We start from the raw sequence: 14,318 nt of genomic DNA, 5'->3' as shown, positions 1-14,318 counted from the left end.
CATCCGCCGCCACCAATAATGATGTCTCAGGTCACGATACATCTTCATAGCACCTGGATGAATAGAATACCGAGAACTATGCGCCTCCTATAGAATCTTCTCCCTCAATCCATCAACATTAGGAACAAATAGGCGACCCTGGAGTCGCAGAACACCATCCTCACCAATGGTAACCTCCTTGGCACCACCTTGTAGTACTGGCTCCCTAAGAACCAGAAAGTGCGGATAATGGTACTGACGAGCCTTGATCCGCTCAAATAATGAAGATTGCGTCACAACGCATGCAAGAACTCGACTGGGTTCTAAAACATCCAACCTCACAAGTCTGTTAGCCAAGGAATGAATGTCCAAAGCCAATGGTCTCTCCTCTGCTAAAATGAATGCCAAACTACCGATATTCTCGACCTTTCTGCTCAAGGCATCCGCAACCACATTCACCTTACCCGGATGATAAAGGATGTTAATATCATAGCCCTTCAGTAACTAAAGCCACCTGCGCTGCCTGAAATTGAGATCCCCTTGCTTGAACAAATGCTGCAAGCTGTGATGATCGGTGTAAACCTCACAGGACACCCTATAAAGATAATGCCTCCATATCTTGAGAGCATGAACTATCGCGGCCAACTCTAAATTATGTACGGGGTAATTCTTCTCGTAGGCTTCAGCTGACGTGAAGCATATGCAATAAATCGCCCCTACTGAATCAATACATATCTCAGGCTAACACGTGAAGCATCGCAATACACCGAACAGGAAGGCAACACTAACACCGATGATGTAGTCAATGCGGTCTTGAGCTTCTGAAAGCTCACCTCGCAATTATCGGACCATCAGAATGGAGCACCCTTTTAGGTAAATCTAGTCAAAGGTGTCGCAATAGATGAGAAGCCCTCCACAAACCGACGATAATAACCTACTAACCCCAAGAAGCTCCTGATCTCTGTCGTTGTGGTAGGACGAGGCCAACTCTGGACTGCCTCGATCTTCTTAGGATCTATCTTAATACCCTCGCCTGATATAACATGGTCCAAGAATACCACAGAATCTAACCAAAACTCGAACTTGGAGAACTTAGCATATAGCTTCTGTTCCCGCAAGGTCTGAAGTGCAACTCTCAAATGCTTCTAGTGCTCCTCCATACTACACGAGTAGATCAATATGTCATCAATGAAGACAATGACAAATGAGTCTAGATATGGCCCGAAAACCTGGTTCATCAAATCCATAAATGCCACCGGGGCATTGGTCAAACCAAATGACATCACTAGAAACTCATAGTGGCCATATCTAGTCCGGAAATCCGTCTTCGGAACAACCGAAGCACGAATCTTCAGTTGATGATATCCAGATCTCAAGTCGATCATAGAGAACACCCTAGCACATTGCAACTAGTCAAACAAATCATCAATACGTGGCAACGGGTACTTGTTCTTAATGGTAACTTTATTCGACTAGAGGTAATAAATACACATCCACATAGTCCCATCCTTCCTTTTCACAAACAACACTGGTGCACCCCAAGGCGACACACTCAACCTAACAAAACCCTTCATTAGAAACTCCTCAAGCTATTCTTTTAAATCTTTCAACTCTTTTGGAGCCATGAGGTATAGTGGAGCAGAGTTAGGATGGGTACCTGGAGCCAAATCAATACAGAAATCGATATCACGATCTGGTGGCATGCCTGGTAGATCAGAAGGAAACACATCGGAAACTCCAGCACCATGGTACTGAAATAAACGTGTGAGTATCTGCAGTAGTATCCGAACGTAAGCAAGATAATCCAAACAACCCTTCTCAACCATATGTCGAGCCTTCAAGAAAGAAATAACCCGACTATATGTACTAATAGACAAACCCCTCCACTTCAATCATGGCAACTCTAACATCGCCAAGGTGACAGTCTTGGCATGGAAATCAAGAACGACATGGTACAGAGACAACCAGTTCATGCCCATGATGACCTCAAAGTTGGTCATGTCGAGTAACAGAAGATCTGCTCTAGTCTCATATCCACAGAAAATCACAATACAGGACCGGAAAATCCGATTCATAACCACATAATCTCCCACTAGTGTGGATTCATATACAGGAGTACCTAAGGACTCAAAAGAAACACCCAGAAAATAAGAAAACATAGATGAAACATATGAATACGTAGACCCTGGATCAAATAGTACCAAAGCATCCCTACCGTAGATAGAAATAATACCTGTGATCACGGAGTCTTAGGCTACTGCATCTGGACTGGCTAGAAAGGCATAGAACGTAGCTGAAGTACCACCTGATTGGCCTCCACCTCTAGGTGACCCCTACATACCTGCCCTCCGCCTCTGGTCGACTGGAAGGCTGGTGAGGTGGCTGGTGCAGTGATCATGGGTTGATGGCCCTACTGTACTATCTTGCCCCGAAGCCTGGGCAGAATCTCCTCACATGACCAAGCTCCCCGCACTCATATCAACCTATCGATGCGGAAGATGACTGACCCTAAGTCTGACCCTGGTGACCCGAACACCCATTAGAATAACCTTGAATAGCCGATGGACTGTAGGAGCTCTCTAGAATGGCACTAAAATAGGGCCGCACTGGATCACCTCGAGAAGGCGGCGATGCAAAATACGTGGGCCTGCTAGACTGGCCCCATCACAAACTGACCTCTGCACCAGACGGAGCACCACTGAACCCTCTATAATATCGAGGCCGCTTGTCCCTCGGTGGCTGCTCTCAGCCCTGCTAACGAATACCCTCGATCCTCCGGGCTATCTCCACAACCTACTTGTAAGAAGTCCCCATCTCAATCTCTCGGGCCATAGTGACCTGGATACCATAGTGAAAGCCTGCAATAAACCTCCATACTCTCTTTGCATCGGTGGGGAGTATCATAAGTGCATGGTGAGACAACTTAGAGAATCTCGCCTCATAATCGGTCATAGACATCTGATCCCGCTGGAGCCACTCGAACTGAACTCGTAACTCTTCCCTCTAAGAGGGTAGGATATATATCTCCATAAAGAGACGTGTGAACTGTTCCCACATCAAAGGAGGAGAACCTACTGGTCTGGTGAGAAGATAGGACTGCCACCATCTATAGGCCCTCCCCACCAGCTGGAAGGTAGTAAAGTCCACCCCGTGAGACTTCAATACTCTCATATTGTGCAGTCTGTCCCTGAAATGATCAATAAAGTCCTGGGGGTCCTCATGTCGCTCACCGTCAAAGGCAGGAGGATGTAGCCTAGTCCATCTATCTAATAGCTTATGCGGCTCGTCGGTCGTGACTGGTCTGGGCTCTGGCATAGCCGTTGTAACTGGTTGAGCCCCGCCCGCAGGTAGTGTACCCAGGGTCTGATATACGATAACAGCATGCCCTAGAACCTGAGCGGTAGGGTTTTGTGCTCCCCTTACCGCCTGAGATGTGGCTGGGTCCACTGGAAATAAACAAGCCTGCGTCATAGAGTCCATGAACCACAGCATACGGCCCATGACCTCCTGGAATCCCGATGCGGACATGAAATCCGCTGGGGCCGGCTCAGCTCTAGGTACCTCGCCCAGCTCCTCAATAACAAGATCCTCAACTAGATCCACTGTGGCATAACAGGAGCAACTCTAGGATGCCCTCGTCCTCTGGCAGGAGTTGGTGCCCTCCCCCGGCCTCTAGCAACAGGGGGAGCAGCTCCTCCACCGCCGGGTATATCTGTCACGTGCGTTCTCACCATCTGTGAGAGAATAAGAGAAAGATAATTAGCACAACATCAACTGCACGATAAGAGATAAAGAAAAAGGAGTTTCCTAACACCCTATAGCCTCTCGAAGATAAGTACGGACGTCTCTGCATTAATCCGAAATACTTTATTAGGCCCGCTCATGACTTGTGAGACCTAAGTCAACCTAGTACTCTGATACCAAGCTGTCCTGGCCCAATTCCCACTATAGGCTGTGATGGCGCCCAACGTCGCCGCTAGGCAAGCCAACGGTGAACTATCCATATAATGGTTCATTTTAATATTTTTAAAGTAATTGATTTTATTTATTAAGAGAACGATTAATAGGTGATTGTAGTAATGTAAAGCATAAAATAACAAAAGAGTGAAAATGTGAATTTTATAATCAAAACTATAAAATATCTACTACAATCTCCCAATATCCGATGTCACAAGTGCACGAGCAAACTAGTAGAATATACAAAACCTCCTATACTACTGTCAGGAGTAAGATAGACAGAATAATAAATTCAACAAGAAGATACTCCAGACACTGCAGAATGGGCATAGAGAGCATCTCACTACTAAGTCTCCGGGTAGCGAGGATACGTGCATGTATGGCCACCAGATGCACCTACCTCAGTTCCTGCATGATTAGTGCAGAAGTGTAGCGTAAGTACATAAATAACATGTACCCGGTAAGTATCTAGTCAAACCTTGAAGAAGTAGTGATGAGGGGTCGACATCGAGACTTACGAAGGGTCAATAAATAATGTGCGAAAATTATAAATAGGCATGGAATACATCAGTAATATCGAATTAATGAACAATAAATAAGTGCTTCTTTAACTAAATATCAATCAAAATCTCCAACTATCACGTACTAATTTCAATAAATAAGAGCCATCAAGTAATTATAATTCTCAAGTCATGGAAGATATATCAAGTATAATCGGACTCCGAGCAATATCACACACGATTTATGTCGAGGTCGTACGGCCCAAACTAGAATAATGTGTACATTGTCGAGGGTCGACCGACGCGAACCATAGATGCATCTATTATATTGCCGAGGTGTTCGCCCCTATCCATATGAAGAGAGAATACTCTATGAACTCCGATTAATGGCTACTACAAGAATAATACTCAATGAGGCATAATTTCCACTAACGGTCAAGTAACCCGCCAAAACTGAAGGTAATGAAGCTCAGTCTTTACAAATCCTTTATCCAATATCAAATGTAATTTAAGTAATTAAACTAACAAGTTGAGTACAAATAATACAAGTAATACATGGTAGATTCCAAAAACTACCCGGACATAAGCATGATCTTTAGCTACATGCAGACTCTCGTCACATCGTGCGAGCGTAGCGCCCACAATTATTAGCAAATAATCATTTATAGCACCTACGAGGAAAATTCCCTATTACAAGGTTAGGAAAGAGAGTTACCTCATTTTCAAGTTCTCTTCCCGGCCCACAATTTACACTAAAGCCTCAAATCGGTGCCACGCAATCCGAAACTAGCCAGATATTGTATAAATTAAACAATATATGCTCAAACGTTTATAGTTTAACTATTAGAGTAATTACCCAACCCAAATTGGAAGATTCCAAAAATTCACTCCCGGGCCCACATGGCCGGATTCCAGAATTATTTGTAAATAAAAGTTACCCATAACTTCACGAACCCAAATATACAATTTCTACTAAATTCCATATCATTTTCATGGTCTAATCCCATTTTTTTTTATCAAAACCTAGATTTTTCAACTAAATACTATAATGACCCACACTTAACATGTTAAAATCTACCCATAAAATATGTATTAAACTCACATTGGATAGGGATTACTTACTTTATGATGTTAGATGAAAACCTCCCTCCCAAGAGCTCCGAAATCGGGCAAGGGAAATGAAAATGAGAGAAAATGGCCTACGTCCCATTTTTAAAACAAGTCTCTGCCCAGGCATTCCTTCTTCGCGATCACGGAAAAGGCCTCGCGATCGCGAAGGCAAACAGCACAGGATCAAGAAAATGTACATCACGAATGCGAAGAAGGCCCTGCGATCATGAAGGCTTGCCTAACCAAAGCTTCGCCAACGCGGCCCTAGCTTCGCAAATGCAAAGGGAAATTGGCCAGTGACCCCCCAACCCCAGCTTCTTCTATGCGAATGTGGACACAGGTACGCGAAGGCAAAGAACAATGGCCTAGAGCTTCACGATCGCGAGCTCCTCTTCGCGAAGGCGTAGAACAAAACCTCCCCCAGTCCCATTCCTCCATCACTAACGCGAGGCAATCTCCATGTTTGCGAAGAAGGAAACCAGAACCAGCAAGTGTAGCAGTTTTGGGACTTAGCTCCAGGCGGTCTAAAACACACCCAAGCCACCCGAGACCCCGTTCAACTGCACCAACAAGTCCATAAACATACTATGGACCTGCTCGAACCCTCATAACATGTAAAATAATACCAAAACTATGAATCGCACCCGAAACCAAATTGACACAAATTAAGAACTTCAAGCTTTTCAACTTACTCCAAACGCACCGAATCATAATTAGGCTACTCAGAATGACTCCTAATTTTGTGTATTAGTCATAAATCACCATACGGAACTATTTTCAGGCTCGGAATCCTTAACGTACCTTGATAACACCAAAATCTACTCCAAAATAAATTTAAAGAACTTGAAAACCTTCAATGCGCCAACTATCAACATAAAGTGCTGAAACGCGCCCGGATTATCCAAAACCCAATCCGAATACACGCTCAAGTCCACAATTATCATACGAACCTATTGGAACTATCAAATCTCGGTTCCGAAGTCGTTTACTCAAAATATAGACTCAAGTCAAACTTGGCCATTCTAGGCCACTATTAAGGAACTAAGTGTTCTGATTTCAACCCGAACCCTTCCAAACCTAAAATAACCATCCCTGCAAGTCATAAAACAGTAAATGAATATACGGGGACTCTTAATTAGGAGAATAGAGACCTAGAAAGCGAAACTACTGGTCGGGTCGTTACACTCGTGAATATGTTTTCTAGTATGACTCCATTTTGATATTTGACACAATCCATGTTAAATATGTGAGTTATTTGGATTATATGTAAGTAACCTTAAAATTTAACCTTCTATGTAATTATAGATAATCGTTAGATATTAATTAAGAAATACTACATGAAAAAAAACTAGCATTTTCTCAAATCTCTTAGATGATAATTCTATTTTTTACACTATTCTCATTGGTCTCATTAGAACCTAAAAATAGTTACGAAGCGAAGTAATAACATATATTTATGGAAAAGCACAAAGGTTGACACAATATGAACGGCCCTTTGGATACTACGTGACTCTTTTTGTAACAACCCGGCCGATCGTTTTGAGCTTTAGCATTCTATTCAGTGGTTTGAGACTTTGAGTAGCTTTATATTATGTATTATGACTTGTGTGTATGGTTGGTTTCTTTTTTCGAGCGGTTCGGGATTGATTTGGAAAAATGATTCTCATTTTAGAAGCTTTAAGTTGGAAGACTTGACCACGTTTGAATTTTGGGTAAACGGACTCGGAATCGGGTTTTAATTATTCCAATAATTTTGAATGATGATTTTGGACATTTTCACAAAGTTTGGTTAAATTCTGATGAGTTTTGGATAAGTTTGGGTTATATGGTGATTATCTTCGGTTTTCACGTCGATTTGACCATAAAGGTTACCATATTAAGCAAATGGCCTTTGATTCGTGTTTCCATTAAACCATTATATCCGTTTCGTAATTTTGTAACCATAACAACTGAAATCATCAAGTTTCGACATCGTATGAGGGATTTATGATCATTTTACTAAGAATTGGGTTGCCAGATTTTGTTAGATTAATTGCGAAATTGCCACTGAATTCGTATTAAAAAAACTGCATTATTTCTAAATATTGAAACCAACATATCTCCTTCACTATAAGGGCAAATGGAGTGATTCAAAAGCCTAAATTGACTGGAAAGTTATGAGGAATCCATTGGAAGCATAAAAAGTGAGTTTCGAGATCATTTGGCATAAGAAACGAGGCAGAACATTTGGGCATTTTTGGCTATTAATGTTGTTGGAATTTTTCTCATCTTGAAAGTTTGGGATTGGGAAAATTCAAGGATATTCTTCAAGTTTTTTTCCAGGGGTAAGGTCTAAAGCACAACCTATGTATTTTCTTTTGATTCATTCCCTTGGTTTAAGCTTTAATCCATGATTTTAATTGAAACCCTATTTTATTCTTTAAATCAAGACCTAGGGTTATGTCCTAAATTTTAAAAAATTAAAAATGAGTTAGAAGTGTTTATTTCCCGATTCATTTTGGGGTTTTATTCTCCTATATTATGAGAACAACATATTCGAATTTGGTGAGTTTTGGAGGAGTATTTCGGGAGATATGAGACCCAACTTGTGTGGGTTGGACGCTTGGGTTATGAACACCCAAGAGCGATATTTTGGCGAATTGGTTGAGCTATCGGACTCTGATTGAGTCAATTTTCATTCGTGTGAGCTTGTATTGGTTCGGGCTTCGCTTGGGTAAGATTGGATTCGGAATCCAAAGTGGGACTGATGTTGACTTTTCTTGACTTTTTGGAAAAAATATAAAGACCATAGCTTTATTTATTGTAATTGATTTCTCTTGCATTGTTTGATGTTATTAAGTCATTTTTTGTTAGATTTGAGCCTTGTGGAGGCGAATTGTAGGGGAAAAGCTATTTTGGAGGGATGAGTTGGCCTAGTTGAGGTAAGTATCTTTCCTAACTTTGTGTGGGAGAAACTACCCCTTAGGATTTGGGTTGATTGTGCTATTTGTGTTATGTGAGAGTCGTGTACGCAAGGTAACGAGTGGGTACACTGGCTATATGTGATATTTGACCGATTTATATTATCTAGACTCTTTCCATGCCTTTATTTGAATTGTCATGACATGTCATATCTCTCATTGTTAATCTACTTTTACATGCTCTATTTGACGTTGTTAGCACATATTCTACCTCTTGTTATTTTTCTATTATATGCTTTAATTGAAGTTATTGCCTTCCTTATTGTCTTGTTACCTCTTAATTGTTGAATTACCTATAATTGAAGTTGTTATTTCGTGGAAAAATCATCTTGTTGAGTTATTGGTATTCAAGTTGTAATAGCCGTTATCACATTGAGGCGAAGTTGTTAATTGTTGAGATACCTTTCCTTGTTGAGCATTCTCATTCATTTTGTTATTATTGACATTCTTGTACACATTGCGGTTGAGCCGTGGGCTATTTGTTGTAAAAATATTGGTGTTGTTGACTTTGCGGCAAGTTGTGGCATATGGGCACTTGTAGTGCGAGTTATGATTGTGTTGTGATATTGATACGCATGCGGTGGTATAAGGCTAGGGGTTGATACCCATGCGGTGAGATAAGGTGGACTAAAACGCTATAGCTATTTCGGGAGAAATGAATTTCAAAACTAAATGTAAGGCTCACGCGGTGATATAAGGAAAGATTATGATTGAAATTGTGAAATGTGAATACAAGGCAGTACCTCGGTTGTGATTTTCATTGTACATTCCATGTTGGAACAACTTGTTTATTTAAACGGTCATTGTTCTTCCTTCAATCATTCATCCGCATTTTGATTGTATTTGGTTATTCGTTGTTATCTTGGTATTGGAACGATTGTGGTTTCTTATGTGAGTCATGTATTCTACGTGATTTGTTGTGTTACTTTACCATGCCTATATGTGCCTCCGTTATAACTTGGTGAATTGATTGTCAAATGTGAATTAATTTGCGCGAGTCACTATATCATGTTCTGTTGAGTTGTTGGTAACATAATGGTTTAAATAAAAGAATTATTAACATACTTTATTCTATATGCCTCTTAAGATATAACTCGTTATCTCACTCGGTGCCTTATTATTCTTAATGGTTATCACACTTTCACTATAATGGTGTTCTCAAATTACACTCATCACCATGTCAGATGTTTTACCTTACGTAAAATTGTTATCATATTTTTCCTTAACAAATTCTATATTTAATTCATTAATTTAACTTATGTTTTTCTTTGTTTAAAAATGATACTTTTACTCAATTTTATTGATTTCTAAACTAAACCCATCTTATACTATGTTTCGTACAAATTGTATATTATTTTACTTTACTGATTTCTAAAATAAACTCATTATTTCATTTGACACCTTATATATTCAAGATTGTTATTATGTTTTATGGTGTTTAAATATATCTTTTGTTCATCTAAATTAATATTTATCACTGTTGCAAAGTACATGGTAGCACGTGGGCTTTGCCGTGCGAAGATGATTGTTATTGTGATTGTGTAAGATTTGGAAATTGTGGTCCATGGCTTGTGGTTTATGAGGTGTGGTTCCACGGGGTAATTCTTGTTGTAAGTCCATGCGTTGAGAGCGATTTGATTATTTGAGTTGTCATTCATTTTTCCTTTTCTGAGTTCATTTACATCAAATCGGTGTTTTGATTATGTTGTTTCTTTATTACTCGTTTACTACTTACTGCCATTCATGTTTCTATTACTTCATTGTTGGTTGTAAATTAACAATTTTTTGTCGTTGGCCTTACATTGATATTCTTTCTATTGTTAGCTTATTTATATCTTGAACAAGTTTCTATGTCTAGTAGGTGTCTTGACCTGGCCTCCTCACTACTCTACCGAGGTTATGCTTGATACTTACTGGGTACCGTTGTGGTGTATTATGATGGTAGGCTATAATTATGTGTTTTAGTCGCTCATTGCACTCTAATTCACTGCATTTTATTTGTGTTTGAGCTTTAATTGGTAGTATTTTGCACTTATTGTGTGTTTTATGCTTTGTAGGAGTGATTTCGAGCTATGTAGATGTTGTGGAGCTAATCCGAGCTATTTGGATCTTTGAAGTCTTCGTAAAAGCCAAAGGGATTAAGTCGAAATCATGTTCGGAGGTCGAGGACCAAGTTTGGACATCAAAAATCAAGAAAAAAGTCGTACTCTGAGAAATCCCTACTACCCCGGTGCGTGGCGCACCAAGGCTGCCTATTTCCTGCTGCCTAGCAAATATTGACTCTCTGGATTTCCCCACTAATGCCCCATATGGAGTGTCGCCCCATGCGGCGCTCCTGTGTAATGTTTATAGAGCCAATGTCCTATTCCTGCTAGGAGATGGTGGTTTTGTCTGGGCCCGACCCTACTTGGTATATATACATGGAAAAACGTTATTTTCTAGACTTTTGACATACTTTAGATCTAAGGAAGCTAAGGAGGAGTTGGAGGGGCAAAAACACAAGGATTTAATCATTCCTTCCTTACTCAAGACCCGAGTTTGGATCGAATTTATGTTTTCCTATACTCTAATTTTATTTGTGATGAATTGCTCGATATCTATGGAGTAGTTCTCTTTAGGGATTGATGGATTTGGTGTATTGATGATTGTTTGTGGATTATAACTCTAGTTTTATGTATTGAAGCAGTTTTGGATGATTTAATTATTGCATCTATACTCACTTGTTCATGTAATCGAGAGAGACATAACTTGTGATATCTTTGCATTATATAGTTGGTTGAGTTCATTAATTCTTCTTAGTAATTGAAAGAGGTAAGTTGAATCATTGATTAAACCTAGTTAGCAGGATAATTGAGAAAGGTTCTCCTAAAGACCAATCTACTTCGCATCATTGCATATCTTCACATGCTCAAATTGGTTCATCTCGTGAGGTGGAGACTTAATCGAGAGAGGAGTTTTTGTTGAACGTGTGAACTAATAATTGAGTGAATTCAAGAGACTTACTTAAATATTAGAAGTGAATTATCTAGAGTTAGATCCCAAACAATTATCTTGCACCTATCCTATCAAAACCCTAGTGATGGTAGGCTATAATCGTGTTTTAGTCGATTATTGCACTCTAATTTACTGCACTTTAATTGAGTTTGAGCTTTAATTGCTAGTATTTTGCACTTATTGTCTGTTTTAGTCCTTGTAGGATTGATTCTGAGTGATGTAGATATTATGGAGCTAATTTGAGTGATTTGGAGCTTTGAAGTCCGAGTAAAAGCCCAAGAGATTAAGTCGGGATCACATTCATGGGTCGGAAAGCAAGTCCGGATATCAAAAAGCCAAGAAAAATCCGAACTCTGAGAAAACAACACTAGCGTGGCGCACACGCCTGTGTAAAATGCCTGCTGCCCGTCAGAAGCAACTCTCTGAAAATCCCTACTAATACTCTGCATGGCGCATCGCCCCATGCAGCACGCCTGTGCAAATTTTACAGAGTATTTATCCTATCTCGCAGGAGAAGGTGTTTTCGTCTGGGTCCGACCCTACTTAGTATAAATACATGAAAAAATGTTATTTTTAGCACTTTTGTCACATCTAAGACCTAAGGAGGCTAAGGAGGAGTTGGAGAAGCAAAATCACACAAGGAGTTCATCATTCAATCCTCACTCAAGACACAAGTTTGGATCGTTTTATGTTTTCCTTTACTTTAAACATATTTGTGATGAATTGCTACATATCTATGGAGTAGTTCTCTTTAGGGTTTGATGGATTTGGTGTATTGATATTTGTTTATGGACTACAACTCTAGTTTTTATGTATTGGATCGTTTTGGATGTTTTAATCGGTGCATCTATATTCACTTGTTCATGTAATCGAGAGAGGCATAACCTGTGATATCTTTGCATTATATTTTATTAGTTGAATTCATTAATTCTTCTTAGTAATCTAAAGAGGCTAGTTGAATTGTTGATTAAACCTAGTTAGGAGGATAATCAAAAGAGGTTCTCCTAAAGACCAATCCACTATGAATTCTTGCATATCTTCACCGAGCTTAACTTAAATCATCTTGTAAGGTTGAGACTTAATAGAGAGGGGAGTTTCTACTAAAAGTTTGAACTAATAGTTGAGTAAATTCGAGAGAATCACTTGAACATTAGAAGTGAATTAACTAGAGGTAAATCCCAGACATATATCTTGCACCTATCCAATCAATCCCTCTTTTCTCTTATAGATATCTTCCTTACTTACTTTTGTTTCGAGTGTCATTAGCAATCTAGCTACAAACTACGATAATACTGTTTAACTCCAATCCCTGTGGATATGATATTATATTATACTATATTCGAGTAGCGAGCATATTTAAGCATGTGTTTTGCCCTCGTCAAATTTTGGCGTCGTTGCTGGGGATTGGCAATCAATAATGTTGAAATAGTTTGTAGTGCTAATTCAGGAATTTTTCTTTTTGTTTTATTTTAATTTTCTCTTTTTATGCTTGGTGTTCTTTGATTATGCACAGGCTACATGTCAGATTGGTTCAGTACTCGATCTTCTGGGAAGGAAGTGCTATCATACGACCCAGAAATTGAGAAACAATTGCAACAATTGAGGAAGGAAAGAAATCTCCCTGAGAGTATAGAGTAGGCCGGGCAATCCCCAACCTAAGAAATTATGGCTGGAGATGATGATAATGTGGATTTAGCTGCAAGAGAGGCAGCCCAACAATGAGAAAAAGCTACACGAGATGTTGAGGAAACAACTCTTCGAAATGTTCAACTCGTCCATGAAGAGGAGAGGGCTCAGAGAATTGCTCAGAATCAACCCTTGGGTGCAGCCCAGTTCGGAATTATACCTCTCGGGGCTAGGAGACCACTTGGTGATTATGCTAGACCAGTCTACAACCAAGGATTATCAAGTATTAGACCACCTCCAGTTGCAGCTAACAATTTCGAGTTAAAGCAAGGGTTACTCCAAACCTTTCAAAATTGTTGTGTAATTAGAGGGAAGATGAACGAAGATCCAAACACACATCTGATAGACTTCGAGGAGAGTATAAACACCTTTCAATATAATGATGTGTCACAAGATGGAGTGTACTTAAGGGCATTCCCCTTCACACTGATAGATGATGCTAAGCAGTGGCTTCAGAGCTTGCCAACGGGATCAATTAGGACATGGAAGGAGATGACCAGAAAATTTCTTGATAAATATTTCTCCTCAGCTAATACGAGAAAGTTTAGAAGAGAAATCCATAACTTCTGCCAAAAAGATACTGAAACTGCATTTGAAGCTTGGGAGAGGTTTAAGGAATTAGTTCGAAAGTGTCAACATAGCAGAATTGAACTCTGGATACAACTCCAGGATTTTTGAGATCGATTAACACCGGCCTCACGTATAACATTGAGTAATGCAGCTGGAGGCCCGTTGTCACGACCCAAAATCTAAACCTGTCGTGATGGAGCCTATCGTGGTACTAGGCAAGGAGAAATTTAAAAAAATTTCCAACACTTTTAACAGAAAGCGAATTAAAGTAGTTTAAACAAAAAAAGTTTTCATAAACGGGATAGAAATCTAAGATACAACGCGGAAATTCCCAACATCGGGATGTCACTCAGTACATGAGCATCTATATATCACAAGTCCGGAAAATAATGTCTATGATAATCTAAAACTAAATACAATAAGTGGAAAGATAGGGAAGGAGAAACAAGGTCCATCGAAACGCCAAGCAACTACCTCGATATCTCCAAGAATACGAACTCCACAACTCAGCAACCGCCGTGACCGGAAGCACCTGGGTCTGCACACAAGGTGCAGGGTGTAG

The 14,318-nt window shown here is 39.9% G+C and overlaps 1 non-coding gene across 1 annotated transcript; it reads right to left on the bottom strand.

Moving 5' to 3' along the window:
• Positions 1-13,726: 13,726 nt before the first annotated feature.
• LOC142176878 (small nucleolar RNA R71) lies at positions 13,727-13,833 on the bottom strand. Its single transcript, XR_012705683.1, has one exon. It is a non-coding gene; the product is annotated as a small nucleolar RNA R71 (small nucleolar RNA).
• Between the last annotated feature and the right edge of the window lie 485 nt (positions 13,834-14,318).

Source organism: Nicotiana tabacum, chromosome 22, assembly GCF_000715075.1.
Source record: "Nicotiana tabacum cultivar K326 chromosome 22, ASM71507v2, whole genome shotgun sequence".
Taxonomy (NCBI): Eukaryota; Viridiplantae; Streptophyta; class Magnoliopsida; order Solanales; family Solanaceae; genus Nicotiana; species Nicotiana tabacum.
This window is presented reverse-complemented; position numbering and strand designations above follow the sequence as displayed.